Genomic DNA, 22,019 nt, shown 5'->3' with positions numbered 1-22,019 from the left:
TGTAAGATGGAGGGGCTAGCATCTGGAGAGGGCCTTCTTGCTACATCATTTCATGACAGAAGGTGGAAGAGTAAGAGAGGGTGAAAGAGGAGAAAGAAAGAGAGGGGCCAAACTCATTCTTTTATGAGGAGCCCACACTCTCAATAGCAGCATTAATCCATCCATGATGGGGGAACCCTCATGGCCTATTCACCTCTTAAAGGTTCCACCTCTTAATATTGTCACAGTGGCAATTAAATTTCACATGAGTCATGGAGGAGACAAACATTCAAACCATGGCAGGTACCCAAAAAGCAAGCTGACATACAGTCAAGGCATCTGCAGATACATATGTATCACACACACACACATACACATACATACATGCATATGATTGCATCCCCCCAGCAACTCATTTATTCAGGCAATGTCTCCTGAGCCTCACTGCATCTCACGTACCATCACAGACACTGGGCTGGGGACAAAATGAGTAAAGCATAGTTGCTTACCTTGAAGATTCAGGGTCTGTCAGGGCAGAGAATGAAAGCCAGCCACTGTCACCCCGTGGGCTGAGTGCTGTCCTGGAGGCAGGCACTGGTTGGTGAGGATAGAAACTAAACATATGGGGAGCTCTCTGGCAGGCTTCCAAGGGAGGGCAAGTCTGAGCTGAGTCCTGAGGATTTCACTAGGCTATGGGGGCTGAGGAAGAGCCTGGGAGACAACAGAGGCAACATGTGGACACACATCCGCAGGAAGGAGAACAGTCCTTAGAGAATCTTGAGTTCCCACAAGTGCAGAGAAGAGATGGAAGGTTTGGAAGAAGAGGACACACCATCAGTGGCCCAGGGAGCCTTCCTGGGAGCCTGGACTCGATCAGCAACCACTGAACAATTTAAAGCAGGACAGGAACTGATGAAATCTGAATTAGAGAGAGCCCACTCTGAAGCTCTGTGAGAAATGAAGTGGATGTTGGCAAGACTGGAGCAGTGATCTAGATCTGGTGACTGCCACAGCAACCCCGATGAAAACGGATGAGAGGGCTGCAGAACGCCCTGTAGAGGATGATCACTCTTGGACGAACGTGTCAATGCACAGAGAGATCTCTGAAAAGATGATCCTGGAAATGTTAACAATGGTTACCTCTGCTGGCAGGATACAAGGTGGTTTTCCTTTTAAATATTTTTCTGGATTAATTAAAATGTTCTACGTGAGTATATACCATCTTTATAATCCAGAACAAAAAAAAGGGTAATTAAAAACTGACCCTGCGATTGAATACACAAATGGACAGTGGCCAACCACATATAAAAATAGCACTTGGGCCCATAGCCTACAGCCACCTGCCCAGGAAACCAACTGCTTTTCTACAATAAACAACCCAGGAAGCCAGCCCGTTATAAGTCAGACTTGCAAGAAACCAGTGACACTCCAGAAAGCTAAACAATAACTTCTGTAACAATTGGCCCAAGTGACCAGGACTTAGTTAATAACCAAATTTCCCTCATTTTTGCTCCTACTTCCAACTTAGGGCCAATTGGAGAAAGTCGAATATGCCTCCTCACCAATCACACAGGATGCCCATTTCTAGGTAGCTCACCTGCAGCTTCTCCGTGATGACAGTTTCTATCAGGGCACGCCTGAGGCCTTCCCTCTTTTCCAACATGAAGCTTTCCCACTCCCCTGCCTGCCTTTGAGCCGTTGCCAAATGCATGTGTTGGTCCCTTACTACAGCACGTTCTGAATAAATAGCCTCTGTTTTCCTCACTTGATTGATTTTCACTTATTTCCACAGCCCAAAGAGTTCTGGTGCCTTGGGGACAGTAAAGAGGGACCATGAGGAAAGGCTTTTAGGAAAAGGAAGCCACAGGACTTGGTGTCTGTTGGCAGCAGGGTGGAAGATGGAGACACAAACCTGAAGAATTATTCATGAACCCAAATTTTTAAATAAATAAATAAAATGAATATTTACCCAAGCCAACAGATACACTGCCCTGTCCCAGTTCACTTTTCCCATTTGCAAATGCCCGTTTTTCCAGGATCTTTTCTCCCTCTCTCCCTCCTCACCCCATCATGCATGGCATCAACATAAGACACTGCCAGTGTCGAGCTTCTCCAATCAGGCACAAATTGGGTTATCAGTGGTGTGCAGAAAACTGATACGAGCTTGCTTAGTCATTGAAAAAGTGAAAAAAAATTGAACCAGCTGGCTGAAGTGGCCACAACTCCCAAACTAAGACGGCAAATGTTTACACACATTTGTCAGCAATTCCCCAACCCTTTTTTGATTAGTTGTGTTCAGTACCCCTTATTATATCACATTATGAACTCTTATTAATTTTTTCCCAATTACAGAGCCGTCAGCTCCTTCCATTTCAAAAGGTTAAATCCCCCTAAAAGCAGCCCTTTTCTTCTGACTTAAGCCAACCAAGGGACTGCCTTTTGCATCAATTTTATTTCCAACATGCTAAGAGCAGGCATTCCTCAGTACTGGATGTTCTGTAACAGCCCTGCCCAATGGAAATATAATGCCAGCCACCTGCATAATCTTAAATTATCTAATATGAACATTTGAAAGGAAAAAAGAACTAGGTGAAATCAAAATCATGATATATTTTCTTTAACCCACTATATCCAGATATTAAAAGCTCAACATGTAATTGATATGACAATTATTAATGGGATATTTTACTTTTACATTATTACTCTTCAAAATCCCCTGTGTGCTTAACACTTACTGCACATCTCAATTCAGACCAGGCAAATTTCAGGCTGGGAGCTGCTGTATTGGCCAGCACAGGTCTGCAAGAGACAAGCAGCTTTCTCTCTTCCCTTCTGGTGACTGACACAGGAGTCTCTCTGCAGAAGTTACTCATTTTTCCCAGATAACCTTACCCTTCAGCCCATTCAAAGAGGAACCTGCAGATTAAAGAAGATTTTTTTGTTTGTATGTATCAAAAAGTTATTAGGGAGTATTGGTGCTAGAAGGAGAATTACGCAGCACTTAATCCATCAGGTCTTACTGCGTTTTCAACAGCATTATCCAAGTCAATGTAAGGCTCATTAAAAACAAACACACAAACCAAATCTCTCCTGGTCCAGCTGAGAATATGTTTAAAGAACATTTCTTGAGGCTCAGGGAAAAGGGTATAAATAGAAATGTTAGCACTAAGACTGGGAGCACCAGCATCTTTGAATTTGTGATATGAGCCAAAAGTTTGCAAAACTGGGTAAAACATGACTTCTCAAGGACACATCATTCGCAAATGTTGAGTTCTGCAGGCAAGGCAAAGTCAAGAGAAGAGTGCACATCTCTATTTTTCCCTAAAAGAGAGCAGATATGATTACCTCAGAGTATGTACTTGTGTTGAGAATTCCGTCAAGTGACTTTAAAGAAATCAAATAAACCTTTGCTGGAGAGGGCAAGAATGATTCAGGAGGAAGCAGAGGAAAGCACACAGGCAGTGCCAATGGGCCCCAGGGGAGAAGCACAGAAGCAGGAGAAAATGTAATTTTAAAAGGACTGTATCCCAAGTGCATGAAACCCAAACAGCATTGCAGTAGACAAGCCACAGGGCAGGGAAGCACAGACCGTTTGTAATCTATGAGCTATTAATAAGTCATGCCCAGGAGACACAGAACACCAAATGGGGCATCATAGTTGGCCCCCAGGGCTGCCTGTCTCCATGGCCCATGCTGGCTGTCTATGTGAGCAGAGACACAAGCGCTCAAAATCTCACTGTTAAAAATGAGTGTGAGCATTAAACAAATACAGCCCTGGAAAGTACTAGAAACCACTGTCCTGAAACCCATCATTCCACCTAGGCTTCCTTAAGAGCTAGCCAGGTGCAGAGCATGGTTTGAGCCCAGGGAGAAGCCCAGAGTTTTCATGCTTTCTACCTAAAGGCATCTCAACGGCAAATCCTTCTATCTCCTTCCAAGTTCACTCACTGTGGCCTTAAAATATAGACTCTACAAACGTAGAACCAGAATGGCTTTGGGTTCCTAGACGGGGCCACTGCAGGGTTATACAAGACCATTGGGCAGGAATCTGCCCCGTTCTGTGCAGCAACTGTCCCAAACCAGAGTACATGGCTTGGTGAGCAGAGAATCAGCAGGGAGCCTTTGTGACTCAGACTCTGTCCCCAGAAACCCTGTCCCCAGAGACCACTCAGGCCTCACCCTAAATAGACTATGACTGGACGGAAGGGAATCAAGTCTTTCCAGATATTTCCCTTCCAGGATGGAAGAGTTGATTGGAGATCAGTTATGATCAGAGCTGCCTGAAGATATTGCAAGGTTATTGCTAGGAAAATTTTTCCTTTTAGCAAGATGATCCTGGAAAAATAAACAAATGCCAACAGAGAAATCGCCCTCTTGACTTTCCTTCTGCTTCATTTTACAAATGCAGCTAATTTTGAAGAGAAACATTGCCACCCAAGCTGAGGGAAAAAAGAAAATGCAAATATTTCCACTGTCTGATGAAAATCCACCAAGTACTTCAGATTAAAGTAGGAATCATCTCAAGGAATAAATGACTGATAAGCACAAATCCAGTTTCCTTCTGGCCACTCTGACCCCAAACGAGACCTGCTCCTCTAGCACACATACTCAGAGAGAGGCAATATGGAACAGGTCTTCTTTTGCCATCGGGCGCTGATGCACAATGAGGACCTCAGAGAAAAAGCAAGCTGTACTGTGTAAGGAAGCTCTGCACATCCCCCCCATAACATATCAGTACAACACAGGAAAAGAACATTGCACAATAAAAGAGAAAGTCCAGTCTCACAAAAGGAAAAGCATTGTGCCCCCAACATCATTTGTTAGGCAACTCAGGTCAGGAGAAAAGCACATTGTCCCCCAGTCAACTGCAACAGCCCAGCGCAGGAACTCGTGTCTAATTTGTGTAACAGTATGATTAAGGACGGTGCTTCCAGGAGGGTGACCGTGAAATGCCGAAGTCAGTTGGAGCTCGTAGGCATTCATCACAGTCACCAGTTATTAATGGCTTGCCAGATGTTCCAACCTGGCCTCAAGCATGGTTGTCAGCGCTGCAGGCTGTAGAGGTGAACAGTACCTTAACAGGGCTGGGATGTAGGCTGTCCAGGCTCATGGGGGAGTCCTCTGCATCGTGCCTCCCTGTCTGCGTCTCCCCATGGGGACACTGGCCCTGGATGGACATGCCACCATGCTTTATCTCTCAGACGTCTGTCCTGCACACCCCTGGTTCTCAGGCTTAGGCAGATGAAGACACATGACCTTCCAGAGGTGCTGGACTTCGAGTTTTACCATCAAAGCAACTTCTCTTTTTTCAGGTGAAATTAACCATTTACAAGAGTGCAATTCAGCAGTATTTAGTACATTGATGATGTTGTCCAGCCAACAACTCCATCATGTTCCAAAACATTCTCATTACCCCAAAAAGCAAGCCTATGCTCATAAAGCAGTCACTCCCGACTCCAAAACAACATTTAAGAGGATGTCTTATTTCATTCCAAAAAAAATGTCTCCTACCCTACCACACCCTCACCCCCAGACTCAGGCCAGTTTTAAGCCACAAAAAAACCCTGAGTTCCCCTGGCAGGGATTTGTATTTTATTGGTCTTTGCATCCCCAGGGCCTAGCACAGGTCGTGGTACACAGGAGGCACCTAGTAGAAGTTTACAGGACCAAAATGGCAGAGATGGGGCTCCAAGCCTGTGCTTGAGCCATCAGGTATGCATGTTTCAGCTCATCTGTTTTGAGCCAAGCCCCTAGGCTGCACTTTACTATAGACTCTACCTGAAGTTCACCCAAGTCTGTGCTACCGAAAAAGCCAGTGAGAGCCAGGAGGGGGGAATTCTTCCTTCTCAGAGTGCTGACCCCATGTACTTCCCAATGGCTCATTCCATAGATGGGGCGCTATACCCCAGGCTCTCTCCCCTTAGGAAACCTTTCAAGGAAGGCTGTTTGTGTTTCTTTCTCCCTTAATAATTCTCCCCAGCTCTGCACCAGCTGCCACTGCCACAGCTGCCGTAGAGGTGGGAGCTGTGCCTTCAGCATCCTCCACACGGCTGCTCCAGGCCTCATTCAGAGCAGGTGTCCCTGTGTCCTCTGCCTCCAGCTGTGGGTTTCCACCAAGCAAAGTCACAGGCTTTACACACCCCTTCCTCCCACAGCCCATACACGTCACTCTCGAGGGAAGGTCAGGGGCTTGCGTGGAGTCCATGGGGTGGGGCCCGATGTGGAAACTACACTGGCCCTAGCCCCGACCTCCCTAGTTGCCAAGTCATCATTCACCAAGCTGAGAGCTTCAGTGAGAAGGGGTGGAAGAGGGATAAATGCAGAATACATTCAGAGCCTACAGTGCTGAGGTTTGGGGGCTTCCTGGCATCTGGAGGGGCAGCACCACACTCGAATATAGAATGATTCCATTTGCAAGCCCATAGGGAAAAACTGGAGTGGGTGAAGGTGAAAGCGCCGTGGGTGGTCTGTAGGTAATCCCAGCCTCGGGCTGTCCCCGTTTCTGGTGATAGGATTCTATTTTAGAACGTTTACTTTCATCTTACCCTCTGAGTCTAGCAACAGAGTCTAAGCTAACCTCCCATTTGTGTCAGAGAATCTTCCTCTGTTTGGGTAATATGTCACTCTCCTTTTTGCTTGTTGCTGGTTGACTGAGTCATGTCTCTTTCTACTGAGGCAAGGGGAAGGGAGGGGGAGGCGGTGCACACTGAGGACAATAGGGGATGCTGACAGTGAATGCTCAGGCTGACAGCTTTGGGCTGTTTCAGGGGAAACGGGGACACGCTGGGCTGGCCCTGAGCGAATCGTGAAGAAGGCACAGCGGGGGTGTGCCCATCTCCAATGTCCCTGCCATTCATTCCAGGAGCCACCAAACCAAATATCAAATACGTTCCACAGAACCAAGATGTGCGTAGGTTATCCTAAGCTCAAATGAGTTTGGGAAAGCACATTTAAGCAATTATATATATCATAGGATTTCTCAGAGCCCTTAATAGGCCGCTTGTTCTAGAACTCTCCAAGAGGGAGACAGAGTGGGCAACATTTCCCAAACCTGTCATCCCTTTATTTCCCTTCCACGTCACCCCCTCCTTCCCACCACCTCCTTCCCACCACCTCCTAGCAAAATAGGATCCCTTCACCCCCACTGCGAGGATGTAGGACTTGTTTCAGTGGGGGTGCTGCAGTGAGCTCAGGTCCGCTCATGACAGCTGATGGTTAAATAGCGGGAATTTTGTGAGCTGGTCAACAGGTGATAGTTTGCAGTCAGCCATGATGGGAACTTATAAACCACAAACATTTATAAATGCTACAAATTGAGGCTTTTCTTTTTGTTAAGACAGATCAATTATAGAGACTTCCTGGGATTGGAGGGGGCCTATTGTGTCGAAGAATTCCTCACTGGTGCTCTCTCCTTTATAGAACCCCTAGACTAGGCTCTCCTCCGTAGAACCTTTTAGGGTCTGCACAATCTCCACTTCGCACAGACTGGAAGAGCAGAGATCCATGCACAAATCCATAAGCCCCTCAACTCCTCCCCAGTGGGAGCATCTTCAAGCCACCCCTACCAGGAAAAAAACCAGCTGGTGTCTCCCCACTAGTGAAGTCATTTTGAGAAGAAAAATGATATTCCTTGAACCTGACATAATAGAAAGCCAGGAGGCCACATCTAAAGATTTCGACCTCTGTCTTCTGGTACCTCAAAGCCTCAGGGTACACAAGAGGATGACTCAAACAAATTGAGAAAAACACTTAAAATGCAAGAGACCTGCTGATAATGAAGCCGGCGGGACTGAGTATCGTCTCATTCAGTTAGGGCTAAATGGAAACCGATGGCCTGCTTCAATCCAGGGCCATTTTGAAGGGAATGCATGTGCCTGGTTCACAGGAAAGCAAGTTATCCGAGAAATGAAGGCAGACGCTGAGAGAAGAACTACACCTACATGTTTGACCCATGGAGGAAAAGAATCCTTTTCTTCTCTGAAACCTGGGGAAATGTAACACTCACAAAACACAATTGTGTATGTGACCATAAAGGGAGACATTGCGCTCCCATCAACCGAAACCTGCTAAAACCCTGTGAAACCTTTTGACTAAAATTATTTCATTTGCTTTCTAGAAAAAGGACATGCAACTTATTCAATGCATAGAGACCATTCGGAGACACATCAAGCTTTCTTTTAAAAGAAATTTCTTATTTTATCCTAAAAAATTGTATCCTAAAAATAAATTTATCCTAAAAAATCTTTAAAAAGTGAATATTTTTCAGGGTAGAAGCTGGTAGCGTGAGCTGTTGACCAATAGTCCCTAGACGAAAGATGCTGAAATGCAGAGATGTTTGGCCACTGGCCAAAGATCAGGTACCAAGTGATTATCTGAGGACCTGAGTCTTTGAAACCCCAAATCTAGTTAGTACATTTCTCCTCCACAAAACCCCAAAGGAAATGCCCGTCTCTGAGAGCTCAAATAAAACATGGCAATGATTACAGAGAGCAGACTCCTCTTCAAAAGACCCCGAAATACCAACAGCAGATTTCTACAGAACAACACAGATGCAATGAAGTGCAAAACATATAGGCCTTTTGCATTCCAATCAAGTATCGCCAGGAATTTAAGCCACATTTAAGTAAAAGTAATTCTGTTTTATTGATGCAGGAATTAGTATAATCGCTGAAATACATCCAGAGGGTGCAGCCTTTATAGGAAAAGAGGAAGTCAGCATTAATCTGTTCAAAATGCTAACACTTAACTGCAAGCGCAAAGTTAAACAACAGGACGCCTATAGAGTGTGCATTAAAGGTGAAGTCAAGAGGGAAAATGATGCAGGGAAATAACAGTTTTCTTGTAAAATTAAACATACCTTGTTAGAGCAGGGAAAATACCCTTGAACGCTTGCTTGCCAGCCCCCCCTTTTCTTGCTGGTACCAGGTGGAGCTACCCAACAGGTGTTGAGTCGTGGGGATCAGTTTGTTCTTAACCCTCAATTACATGGTCACTGCTCTGGATGAATTACCTGGGTCCCTTTTTTCTCCTTCAAAACCCAGTTTTTATCATCCCCAGGAGAGGGACAGCAGAGAAAATGAAATTCAATTTTCCACTTGCTAGAATTCTTAACAGAAACGGGTTTGTGGGAAGTGGGTTGGAACATCTGTCTAAAATTGGAACTCCGGCTAATGTGAGGGTTTGGATTGACTATTCTTTCCTCTGTCGTGAGAACCCATGACGTGGTGGAATCAAAGCAAATCCAAATCGGTCTTGCCCCAGAAAATTGACGAGGAAACGTCCTGCCCATCAGTCATGCAGAGACTAGTTCTTCTGAAATAGCTTCCCCGTTCCTCACTCTAAAGCTCACCACAACCTTTTCAGAAGATTTGGCTTTCCACAATTCTAGAATCTAAGAGAGGGCGTCTTGTGAACCAAGCAATCACTTTCTTGCTTCTCTCTACCCGTCAAGACTGAAAAGTCTCATCTAATTTATGGACACTCCAGGATAGATGACCACAGTCCATTGGAAGGACTGGAACAACTGTCACATTCTGAGCAGGGGGGACCAGGCTGGCCAGCCCCACACACCCTGCTGTGCCTGGCATTGTGTCCTCTCAGACAGGGAGGGGCCCGTCTTCTCTCTGAGGGCAACGCTTTGACCTTCATTCTATTTCTTCCCAATCCCTGGGAGATCTTGTTCTTGCTTTCCCTCCAGAATGTCCCATTGCTTCCTTTCTACTGGTTGCTTCCCCTCCCTCATTTAGAAAACTAGGTGTCATGCTTGTTTTCCCCAGCCATTCTGCCATCTCCTTTCCTCACCTACAGATGAGTGTGTCTTGACGCTTCAGCCATCATCACCCTCTGACCCTGCAGTCCAACTTCCATCCTGACCACCCTATTCAGACTCTCCAGGAGTTTCCTTCCTTGCTCGGAAGGGTCTCTCCTCTGCTGAATGCACCATCTTGGCCAACCCATCCTGGACTCTTCCTATGAGCAGAGCCCCCTCATTCCCACTAACTCCTCCTCCCTCTCACTGCCTGCACCCTCTGTTCCTGCCGAGCACTATCTGTGGGTACTTCCTGGAGTATCTGGTGGTCTCGATTCTTGATTGTTGCTCTACACTCTTATCCTCTGAGAGAGCCCATCCATCTGCTCAGCACCCTTGAGTATTTCATGCTTCTGTGCTCTTTGGTTAATAAAAAGTGCCCTAGACTTAGAGCAACCAGCCAAGACCAAACCCAATTCCAGCTATGTAACCTTGGGCAAGGTAGCCAGCCTCTCTGAAATCAATGATGCTGTCTACCACACAGATTTATTAAGGGGAGAGAATAAAGCTGAGAACAGATGTGAAGCTACAAAGCTCAATGCTGGCACATAGTAGGTGTTCAATCAATGTTCATCCTATTCCCTAGCTGCCAATTCCCCTTCCCAACTTATGATTTTGTAAGACACCAGGATCTTCCCACTTACCAGATCTTAATCTGCCATCAAATCTTAGAAAGTCTTTTTTTCCCTATTAGCCTTATCCCTTCTCCTCCATCCCCAGCATCCTCTCTCTAGTGTTGACCCATATCCCAAGCACAACCCCCTTAAATCTTTCACTCCATTATTTCCACTTCTTCTGCTCCACTGGGGTAATTTACTCCATTAACACAGGAGTGAGGCATGATTCTTCTTGTTGCCACTTTTTCTCACCTTGTACACCCCTGCAGGCACCCACGCGCGCACACGCACACACTCTCACTCACACTTCTCTCGTCTATCTGCAATGGCAGAAAGGAAAGAAGACAAGCTTCAAAACAGGACCAACTTGAAGGAGGGTTCAATCTCTTATCTCCACTGTATATTAGACATGTAAGCTGCAGCGAGTGGCTGAACCCTATGCACCTCCACTGCCTCATCTGTAAGATGGGTCAGTACTCCCCGTGTGGGCTGTTGTGCCCCGCCCAGTACTTGGTGAAAGGGTTGGCTTTCACCCTTTCACACTTAAGAGCCACAATAATTTCCCACCTCCTTTGTGATGCCTTTGCCATTTAGTCCAGCCACCATTGACCTCTGTCTCTGATGCACTAGAACATTCTTGATCTCTGGTCCACAGTGTGGAATGCAACTGCACAGTGATATAGGGCACTATGCAGGTTTTGTGTTACCAAGCAGGCTCTTAGCTTCCAGATGGGTCTGCCCATCTGTTTCTTAGATTATTTCTGGATTTCCCACAGTTTCCAGGACAATGTTGAGCTTATAAAAATAGTGATTATTGTAGTTACAAATTGTGTACCTTCTTCGACCCAGACACTACCATAATTGCTGTCATTTGTTCAATGGCTGCTGTGGACCAGGTGCCATCCTTGCAGGATCTTTTTCTTTCTCACTTGAACTCTTCAAGGTAGGTCTTATTATTTTCATTATGCAGTTGAGGAAACAGACTCTGAGGCAGAAGTGGCCTGAACAAATACATGCAGACTAGGAGAACAGGATTCCAACCCAGGCCCACCAGGCACTATAGCCAAGCACCTTGTCACCAGGCTCCCAATGTGCATTATGTCATTTCATTCTCCCAGCAACCCAGCAAGGTGGACATTTCACCCTATTTTGCATATGAAGACTTAAGGCTGCAGGTCCCTTGGCTGGTGGGCAGCAGAGCTGGGATTCCCCAGGACTGGCAGGCTCCATGCCGGAAGAATCAGGAGCAATAGATTTCTTCTTGCTGTCAGAAGGAAACCACCAACGCCACAGTCCCTGGGCAAGAGAATAGCCTGAAGCAGCCACTGCTTTAGAGAACACAGAAGGAGGAAAGGACAGCCTAGGATCCCAAGGTCTGGGAGCTCACTCCAGCTCTGTCTCCTGGCAAATCTGTTGGCTTCCCTCGGCCTCACTTTCTTCATGTGTTCACCCAAAAAATAAAAGGAGGATGAAGTAAATGACATCTGAGGTTGCAGGACTGCTGCTAGCCCATACAGTGCCTTTGTGCAAATTACCACAGGTGCCCTTTCCTCTGGGTGGACTCAGGCCTGTGAAAGGGCACGTGTCTTGGCAGGGAAAGCATTGACCAGGTTTCCACCCTCTTTCTCCCCTCATCTGGGCATCTTTGTTAGTGGACAACCTATATCGCTGTACATGATGGTCATGGTAGGTTCTTAATGGTTCTGTCGATGGTCCTGATTCTTGAAATTGCTTTAAAGAAGAATCAGGGGCTGGGCACGGTGGCTCACGCCTGTAATGCCAACACTTTGGGAGGTCGAGGTGGGTGAATCACTTGAGATCAGGAGTTCACGACCAGCCTGGGCATCATGGCAAGATCCTGTCTCTACAAAAAGTACAAAACTTAGCTGGGCAAGGTGGCCCATGCTTATATAGTCCCAGTTACTTAGGGGGCTGAGATGGGAGGATTGCTTGGGCCCAGAAGGTTGAGGCTGCAGTGAGCTGTGATCACACCACTGCACTCCAGCCTGGGTGACGGAGTGAGACCCTGTCCCCCCAGAAAGAGAAGAAGAATCAGAGTATTGAATATCTGTCTCCTTTATCCAGCCCAGAGAGACCTGGCATTTATCTCCTTTAACCAATGAAATTGCACATTTTACCCAGCCATATGCCATGAGCAGCCAGCATCAGTGCTTTGACCTTGCAATGGGTACTAGACATTCTAAATTTAAATTCACATTGTAGGGTCCCCAAGCTAAAATGCTAACAGGACCCTTCGCCCTTTAGAAGCTGTCACCAGGTCCTCGTGGGATGTAGGATCTGTTCTACCACATACACCTATGACTTCAAACTTTCTGGTCTGTCTGGAATTCTGATTAGAATAGTCTCCCCTAGTCAAAATAGCTCAAGGGACACAGCAAATCAAAACCAGCTCACCTTCACATGACACCACAGACACAAATGACAAGTGTTATCACCAGTCACTGGCAGGTAAGACTTCAGATAAGGACTTATGCCAAAGGATAAGCATCAGGGCAAGGGACCAAAAGGAAACTATTGATTTTGAACTTCTGGTGCCACTTGTAACTACCGCTCTGAATTATCTCTCGCATGTGTCTGGGTTATAAAATGGAAGCATCTCTCTCCATACGCTCTTCTCTACATCTGCTTTGCAGTTCAAACATATATATATATATATACACACACACACATATACCCAGAGGCATCACTAACTGGTTATAAATCCAGGATCACAGGAATCATTATGATGGCAAAATCCCATCATTCCTCAGTCTGGAGCTATAGCATTGTAGCTCTTTGTAAACTCTTCCTGCAATAAGATAGGAATGCAGTCACAAGCTGATCTCTCATTTTAAATATATTTATGCTTTTTGTGTTTAAGCACAATCTCCTTTTCATTGTGGTAAAACATCCCTAATATAAAATTTATCATTTTAGTGATTCTTTAGCACACGCTTCAATGATGCATTCAAGGTAAATGGAAATACCATCCATTTCCAGAACTCTTCATCTTCCCAAACCAGAAAGTGTCCCCATTACACATTCACTCCCCATTCCCCCTACTCCAGCCCCTGGCAATCACCATTCTGCTTTGTCTCTATGAATTTGGCTATTCTAGGAACCTCACATAAGTGAAATCATATAGTACTTGTCCTTTTGTGTCTGGCTTATTTCACTGAGCATAATGTCCTCAAGCGTCACCCATGTTGCCGCATGTGTTAGAATTTTCTTCCTTTTCGAGGCTGAATAATATTCCACTGGGTGGAGAAAACACATTTTGTTTATCCATTTGTCTGTTGATGGACACTTGAATTGCTACCACCTTTTGGCCACTGTGAATAATGCTGCTATGAACATGGGTATACAAATAGCCATTTATGTATGCCTTTCGTGACCGGTCAAGATGCAGAAAGCTTTGCTTGATCTGTGATTATGCTGAGTTCAGTTTGTTGTTGTTGTTGTTCCTAGATGCAGATTCAATTCAATGAATCAGCTGAAATAGAGCATTCTTGAAATTCACACTCAAAAATGAGCCAGTTTGAGGCTTCTTTGTGACACAAACCCTAAGAGAACCTGTCTCCAAGGTTCTATTTCTCACCTATCTTTCTCCCTTCCTCCCATATCTTCCCCACCTCTCTGGGATGAAGTTCGTCACTTTTTCCATTTGAACCTACCCTCCTACCAGAGGTCTCAGCAGTATTTTGTCATGACTTCTATTCCATCAAACACCTGACTCCAACAGCTATCCCTCTTCCTTATATCAACCTAAACCCCTTTGTCTCCTTCTCAACATGTAAAAGTATTCAAAACTCCCCCAGTTCACATACACACCCATGACACATGTGCATACATGCACACACATCCATGCACACACACACACACGAGTCCTCACTCCATCCAGCTCCCCTCCAGCTCTCTCTGCCTTTAAATACTTCATCTATGCTCACCATCCTTCACTCCCTCACAGGTGAGTCACTCCTTAATGCACTGCACTCTGCCTTAGACCCACGACTCCACCAACACCACCATCACCAAAGTCACCCCTGGTATTAGTTTCCTGGAACTGCCATAACAAATACCACGAACTGGGCAGCTTAAAACAAGAGAGACTTATCCTCTCAAAATTCTAGAGGTCAGAGTGCAAAGTTGAGGTATCAGCAGGCCATCCTCCCTCCAAAAGCTCAAAGGGGGAATCTTTCCTTGCCTCTTCCAGCTTCTGTTGGCTCCAGGTGTTCCTTGACTTGAGACCACATCTCTCCAGTCTCTGCCTCTGTCTTCACCTGGCTTCTTCTCTATGTTTCTGTGAATCCTGCTCTGTCTCTTATGAGGGCATCTAATCGGACTTAGGTCCCACCTTAATTCAATATGATCATATCTTGACCCCTACCTTATGTATATCTGCAAAGACCCTATTTCCATATAAGGTCACCTTCTGAGGTTTGGGGTAGATATGAACTTTGGAGGGGAACCCTTCGATCCAAAACACTAGCGAGTCCCTATTGCCAAGTCCAATGGACAGCTCCCAGCAGCTCTATGCAGCATTTGTTTTGGTTATTCAAAAGAGAAATAGATTTCTGTTTCCTACTGATTCTTTAGATGATAGAAGCATATTAGGGGAAATTTTAAAATAGAAAAATTAAAAGGGAAAGCAAAGACACCCACAGAAACTTACAGCTCAGATTAATCAAAGTTTATACTTTGGAGAACATTCATTCTTTACACACACACATACACATTCACAAACATGCACACATTACTGTAAGATGGCAATACTTGCAAAGTAGACCATATGTTTCTTATGCTGTTTCTTCTCTTAATGCTGTGGCACGGATAATTTGCCAGGTCAGTAAACATACTCTCACTCATTCAATAAATAGGTGCTGTGGCCCTACTCCATGTACCAGGTGCTTTTTCCAGGGCCTGAGCTCTATCAGTGAATAAAACAGAAATAGATCCCTACACTCCTGGAACATACCTTCTGACAAGAGCCAACAGACAATTAAAAATGGACACAATGAACAACATCTACCATATTGGAAGATGGAAAACACAACAGATAAAAGAAAACAGTAAAACAAGGAAGGATGACCACGAGTACTGGGAGGTAGTACATGAGATTTTACGTGTAAGCCTGGCCGACGTGGTGGCTCACACCTGTGATCCCAGCACTTTGGGAGGACAAGGGGGATGGATCACCTGAGATCAGGAGTTCAACGCCAGCCTGGCCAACATGGTGAAACCCCCTCTCTACTAAAATACAAAATTAGCCAGGCATGGTGGTGGGTACCTGTAGTCTCAGCTACTTGGGAGGCTGAGGCAGGAGAATCGCTTGAACCCAGGAGGCAGAGGTTGCAGTGAGCTGAGATCACGCCATTGCACTCCAGCCTGGGTGACAAGAATGAAACTCCATCTCAAAAAAACACAAATAAATAAATGTAACCTTCACTGAAAAGATAATCTTTGCAAAGAGTTGAAGATCCCAAAATATTGAAAAATAATTTTTAATGACTGCATGGTATTCTATTGATTATGTCTGCATCTGCAGCAGTATGTTTAACCAATGTTCTAGTGATAGACATTTGGGTAGTTTCTGATTTTTCACTATTATAAAAGAGGCTGTACTACATCCCTGAATACAATTTGTGAATGTTTGTGATGTTAATTCCTTAGAATAAATGACCCTGAATTGTCAGTCCAATTCAGAAATGTTCATTTCTAAATTGTGATACCTACTCTTACCCTACCTTCAGGAAAGACTGTGCTATTACACATAATACATACAAGTATGAAATTACACTTCCTCTCCCAACACACACCTTTCACATACTCGTTTGTCATTTACTTAAAATGTTGCCAATCTTAAGGTAACAAAATTTATCTTATTTGTATTGCTTTCCTTTGCCATGGATGGACAGTCTTTTTATATGTTTTCTGGCTTTTTTTTGTTTGTTTGTTTGTTTGAGACGGAGTCTCTCGCTCCATTGCCCAGGCTGGAGTTCAGTGGCGTGATCTCGGCTCACTACAACCTCTGCCTCCCGGGTTCAAGCGATTCTCCTGCCTCAGCCTCCCAAGTAGCTGGGACTACAGGTGGCCGCCACCATGCCTGGCTAATTTTTGTATTTTTAGTAGAGACGGGGTTTTACCATGTTGGCCAGGCTGGTGTCGAACTCCTGACCTCAGGTGATCCATCCCCCTTGTCCTTCCAAAGTGCTGAGATCACAGGTGTGAGCCACCGCGCCGGCCAGGCTTACCTGTAAAATCTCATCCACTACCTCCCAGTACTCATGGTTTCACCATGTTTCCAGGTTGGTCTGGAACTCCTGACCTTGTGATACATATTCCTTCTCTCAGAAACTCCTCATTTATTTCCTTTGACCATTTTTTTCTGTTGGGGTATTTATTGCTTTTGTAAACTGGGAATATATATGTGTTGTGTTGTAAATATTTTTCCTGTTTTTTTAATAGACATTTACAATTTTACATTGTCAAAATATTCTTTTAAAATAGTTTCTGGATTTTATCATGGTTTGAAAAAAAAGGCCTACCCAAATCTTAGAATTATTTTTTTAAAGATATCTTATACTTCTGTCGTTTTATTTTTTGCCTTTAAATCCTTGATCTCTTTAGAATTTATTCTAATAAAAGGAATAAGGATGAGACTCATCATTTTTGTTCCAGGAGGGCAATCAGTTGTCCCACAGCCTGCAGTGAATAATACCCTTGAGAAATGCTTCCTCTGCATCTGCTCCAGGTCCAGGTCGCCCGCAGCTCTGGCCCCACACACCTGGTTGCCTACAGGAGAGCTCACCTGGATGTCTTCAGAGATCTTTCTAAAACACTCAAAATACTCCATCACATCACTCCTCAGTTTGAAACCAATCTCCTTAGTCTTGCAGAGAGAACTTCAGGGCCCAGCCTGGGCTTCATCCACCTCTCTTTTCTCATTCCCCTTCCTTTCCTCCATGCACACTGCATACCAGCAGCGCAGAATCTGGGCCACTCCCACCCAAAGCTGTTTCATGCCTTTAAAGACTTTTACACATGCTGTTCCTGCTTTTGTTTTCTATTATTCAATGTTTATTTTAGATTCAAGGAGTACATGTGCAGGATTGTTACATGGGCATATCGCTTGATGCTGAGGTTTGGAGTATGACATTCTGTCATGCATTTAGTGAACAGAGCACCAATAGTTTTTCAACCCTTGTGCCCGTCGTCCCTCCCTCTCCCCTCTAGTAGTCCCCAGTGTCTACCAATGCTATCTTTACATCCATGAGTCCTCAGTGTTTAGCTCCCACTCATAAGTGAGAACATACAGTATTTCATTTTCTGTTCCTGCATTAATTCAGTTGGGAGAATGACCTCCACCTACATCCATGTTGCTGCAAAGGATGTGATTTCATTCTTTTCATGGCTGTGTAGTATTCCATGGTGTATCGTACCACATTTTCTTTATCCAGTCCACCAACGATGGGCACCTAGGTTGATTCCATGTCTTTACTATTTGTGAATAATGCTGTGATGAACATACAAATGCATATATCTTCTTAGTAGAAGAATTTCTTTTCCTTTGGGAATATACTCAGTAATGGGATTGCTAGGTCGAATGGCAGCTCTGAGTTCTTTGAGAAATCTCCAAACTGCTTTCCACAGTGGCTAATTTATATTTCCACCAACAGTATATAAGTTTCCCTTTTCTCCACAGCCTCACGAGCAGCTGTTTGTCTTTTGACTTTTTAATAATAGCCATTCTGACTGGTGTGAAATGGTATCTCACTGCGGCTTTCATTTACATTTCTCTGATGATCAGAGATGAACATTTTTTTGTATGTTCATTGGCCGCTTGTATGTCTTCTTTTGAGAAATCTGTTTACGTCTGTTGCCCACTTTTTAATGGAGTTATTTGTTTTTTGCTTGTTAAATAAAGTTCCTTTTAGATTTTGGATATTACACCTTAGTCAGATGCAGTTTGCAAATATTACCTCCCATTACCTTGGTTGGTCTGTTTACTCTGTTGATAGTTTATTTTGCTGTACAGAGGCTCTTTAGTTTAATTAGGGCCTGTGTATCAACTTTTGATTTGTTGCAATTGTTTTCGAGGGACATAGTCATAAATTCTTTCCCAAGGCTGATGTCCAGAATGGTGTTTCCTAAGTTTCCTTCTAGGATTCTTATAGTTTGAGATCTTATATTTAAACCTTTAATCTATATTGAGTTAATTTTTGTATATGGTGAAAGGTAGGGATCCAATTTCATTCTTCTGCATATGGCTAGCCAGCTATCCCAGTACTATTATCAAATAGAAAGTCCTTTCCCCACTGCTTTTTCTTTGTCGACTTTGTCAAAGACCAGATGGCTATAGGTATGTGGCTTTATTGCTGAGTTCTCTGTTCTGTTCAATTGGTCTATGTGTCTGTATTTGTACCAGTACTATGCTGTTTTGGTTACTGTAGCCTTATAGCGTAGTCTGAAGTCAGGTAATATGATGCTTCTGGCTTTGTACTTTTTGCCTAGGATTGCTTTAGCTATTTAGGTTCTTTTTTGGTTCCATATGAATTTTAGAATAGTTTTTATAAATCTGTGAAAAATGACATTTGTAGTTTCATAGGAATAGCATTGAATCTGTAGATTGCTTTGGGCAATATGGCCATTTTAATGATACTGATTCTTCCAGTCCATGAGCATGGGATCTTTTTCCATTTGTGTCATCTCTGATTTCTTTCAGCAGTGTTTTGTAGTTCTTGTAGAGATCATTCACCTCCTTGGTTAGATATATTCCTAGGTGTTTTATTTTTGTGTGGCTACTATAAGTGGGATTTTATTCTTGATTCAGCTCTCAGCTTGAACGTTATTAGTGTATAGAAGTGACACTGAGTTTTGTACATTGATTTTTGCATCCTGAAACTTACTGAAGTTGTTTATCAGTTCCAGGAGCCTTATGGCAGAGTCTTTAGCATTTTTTAGGTATAGAATCATATTATTAGCAAAGAGAGATCATTTGACTTCTTCTTTTCCTATCTGGATGTCTTTTCTTTCTTTCCCTTGCCTGATTGCTCTGGCTGGGACTTCCTGTGCTTGCTTTTCAGATGTCCCCACTATTCCAGTCTTAGTCCATCAGGAAGCAAGCACATACTCACCATTACTTTGGGCAAACCCATCCTGCTCTACACCCAAGATAAATTTAAATGTAATATTGCTGATACCCTCCCCAGTGCCCCTTTCTCTGATCTCTGTTTTTCACATTGTGTTTTAACTTGTGGCTTACTTGCAACCAGAGGAAATCTGTTTCAAATGAGGCCCTTTTGGTGATTAGTAATAGATTTCACATGGCAAGAAGTCTTACAAAGTTGCAACATTATTTCAGTTCAGGAGATGAGGAGAGAGAAAAAAGAAAGAAAAGTGAGCCATATCTGATGGATCATCTAGGGACTGTCAATATCACAAAAACTATTTGAGTCATTTTTTTAATTGTGGTAAAATAGACATAACTGTTTTTAGGTGTCCAATTTAATAGCATTAAGTGCATTCCCAGTGTTGCACAACCATCATCATTTCCAGAAATTTTTTTAGCATCCCAAAGAAATAACTGTCCATTTCCTCCTTCCCCCAGCTCCTGGTCGCCTCTATTCTACTTTCTGTCTGTATGAATTTGTCTGTTCTAAGTTTGTTGTATAAGTGGATATGTATTTGTCGTTTTGTGTCTGGTTTATTTCATTTAAATAATGTCTTCAAGGTTCATCCATGTTGTAGCCTGTATCAGAATTTCCTTCCGTATATTTGTCCTTCTGTGTCTGGTTTATTTCATTTAAATAATGTCTTCAAGGTTCACCCATGTTGTAGCATACATCAGAATCTCCTTCCTTTTTAAGGCTGAGTAATAGTCCATTGTATGTACATACCACATTTTATTTAGCCATTCATTTCTTGATGTAACACTTGTATTCACCATTTCACTGCTATGGATAATGCTAGTATGAACACTGGTGTACAAGTATCTGTTTGAGTCCCTGCTTTTAATCCCTTTGGGTTTCCTAGAAGTGCAATTGCTGGATTACATGGTAGTTCTATGTTTAACTTTTTGAGGGACTAACATACTGTTTTTCATAGCAGCTGTACCATTTTACACTCCCACCAGTGATATACCAGCATTCCAATTTCTCTACATTCCGCCAACACTTGCTATTTTCTTTTTTTAAAATAATAACTATTTAATAGATGTGAAGTGGTATCTCATTATGGCTTTGATTTGCACTTTTCTAATGACTAGTGATGAAGAATATCTTTCCATTTGCTTATTGGCCATTTGGATATCTTCTTTGGAGAGATGTCTATTCAAGTCCTTTGCCCATTTCTGAACAGGTTATTTTTTTGTTAAGGTGTAAGAGTTCTTTATATAATCTGGATCCTAATCCCTTATCAGATGTATGACTAGAAAATGTTTTCTCCCTTCTGTAAGTTGGGGGTGATTTTTGATGAGGAAGAAACCACACTTCTGTGTCACTAAGGGCACTGCCCGAACAACTGACACTTGGTTAAACCCAAGAGAAGGATGACATCTGTCCCTTTCTTCTTAGCTCACTGTGACAGCCCCTCCAGCCCCCAGGCCTCCCAGATGCCTTCCTCCTTCAAAGTCCCCTGGACGGTTACAGGGATAGCTGACTCGACTTCTCCTATAGGGCCCACTCCTCAAGTCGCCTCAAACTTGCATACATTCTCACTTTTCCGTCTAATTCATACCCCCAACAAGGACCCTATAGGGTTTAGTTATGATTTTCTTGGATTCAGGTTAAGCAAATGTCTCAGTTTCTAAATTGTCAGCTACATGGGATGGGATATGTTTAGATCAAGTGCTTTATCATTATTTAACTCTTTGTGTGATACATTTCTTTTTTTTTTTTTTCAGTCTCAAGATTTAATAGAGTGAAAACAGAGCTCCCATACAAAGGGAGGGGATCCAAAGAGGGCAGCCATTGCCGGCTTGAATGCCTGGGTTTATATCCCGATCACTGTCCCTCCCCCTGTGCTCTCAGGCAATAGATGATTGGGTATTTTTTTACCTCCTGTTTTAGCCTGATTAGCATTTTAGTGAGCTCTCTTTACTACCTGATTGGCCAGGTATGAGCCAAGTTGCAAGCCCCATGTTTAAATGTGGATGTGGTTACCTTCCCAGCTAGGCTTAGGGATTCTTAGTTGGCCTAGGAAATCCAGCTAGTCCTGTCTCTCAGTCCCCCCTTCTCAACAGGAAGACCCAAGTGCTGTTGGGGAGGTTGATCGACGACCACTCTAAATTGCCAAACAACACATCGAGACACTTTAAAGGTATCTTAAATTTAAGATATCTTTCTTAAATCAGATATCAAAAGAGTGTCTCGATGTGTTGTTTGGCAATTTGTTTTTTTAATTATAAAAGTAATATAAAAAAGTAATAAAATTTATTCTAGAAAATTTGAAAATGTTTAACAAGAAAATTAAAAGTACCCATAAACCCGCCACCCAAAATTGCTCTATTAACATTCACATCTGGTGTATTTCCTTCCAATCTTTGACTTTCCAGGTACATTTGAGATCTATCCTGTTTTTCTCAACTAGGTTTTCCCCATGATATTAAAGTCTCAAAG

This window comes from Rhinopithecus bieti, unplaced genomic scaffold (genome assembly GCF_001698545.2).
Source record: "Rhinopithecus bieti isolate Rb0 unplaced genomic scaffold, ASM169854v2 scaffold_25394, whole genome shotgun sequence".
Lineage (NCBI taxonomy): Eukaryota > Metazoa > Chordata > Mammalia > Primates > Cercopithecidae > Rhinopithecus > Rhinopithecus bieti.
This window is presented reverse-complemented; position numbering follows the sequence as displayed.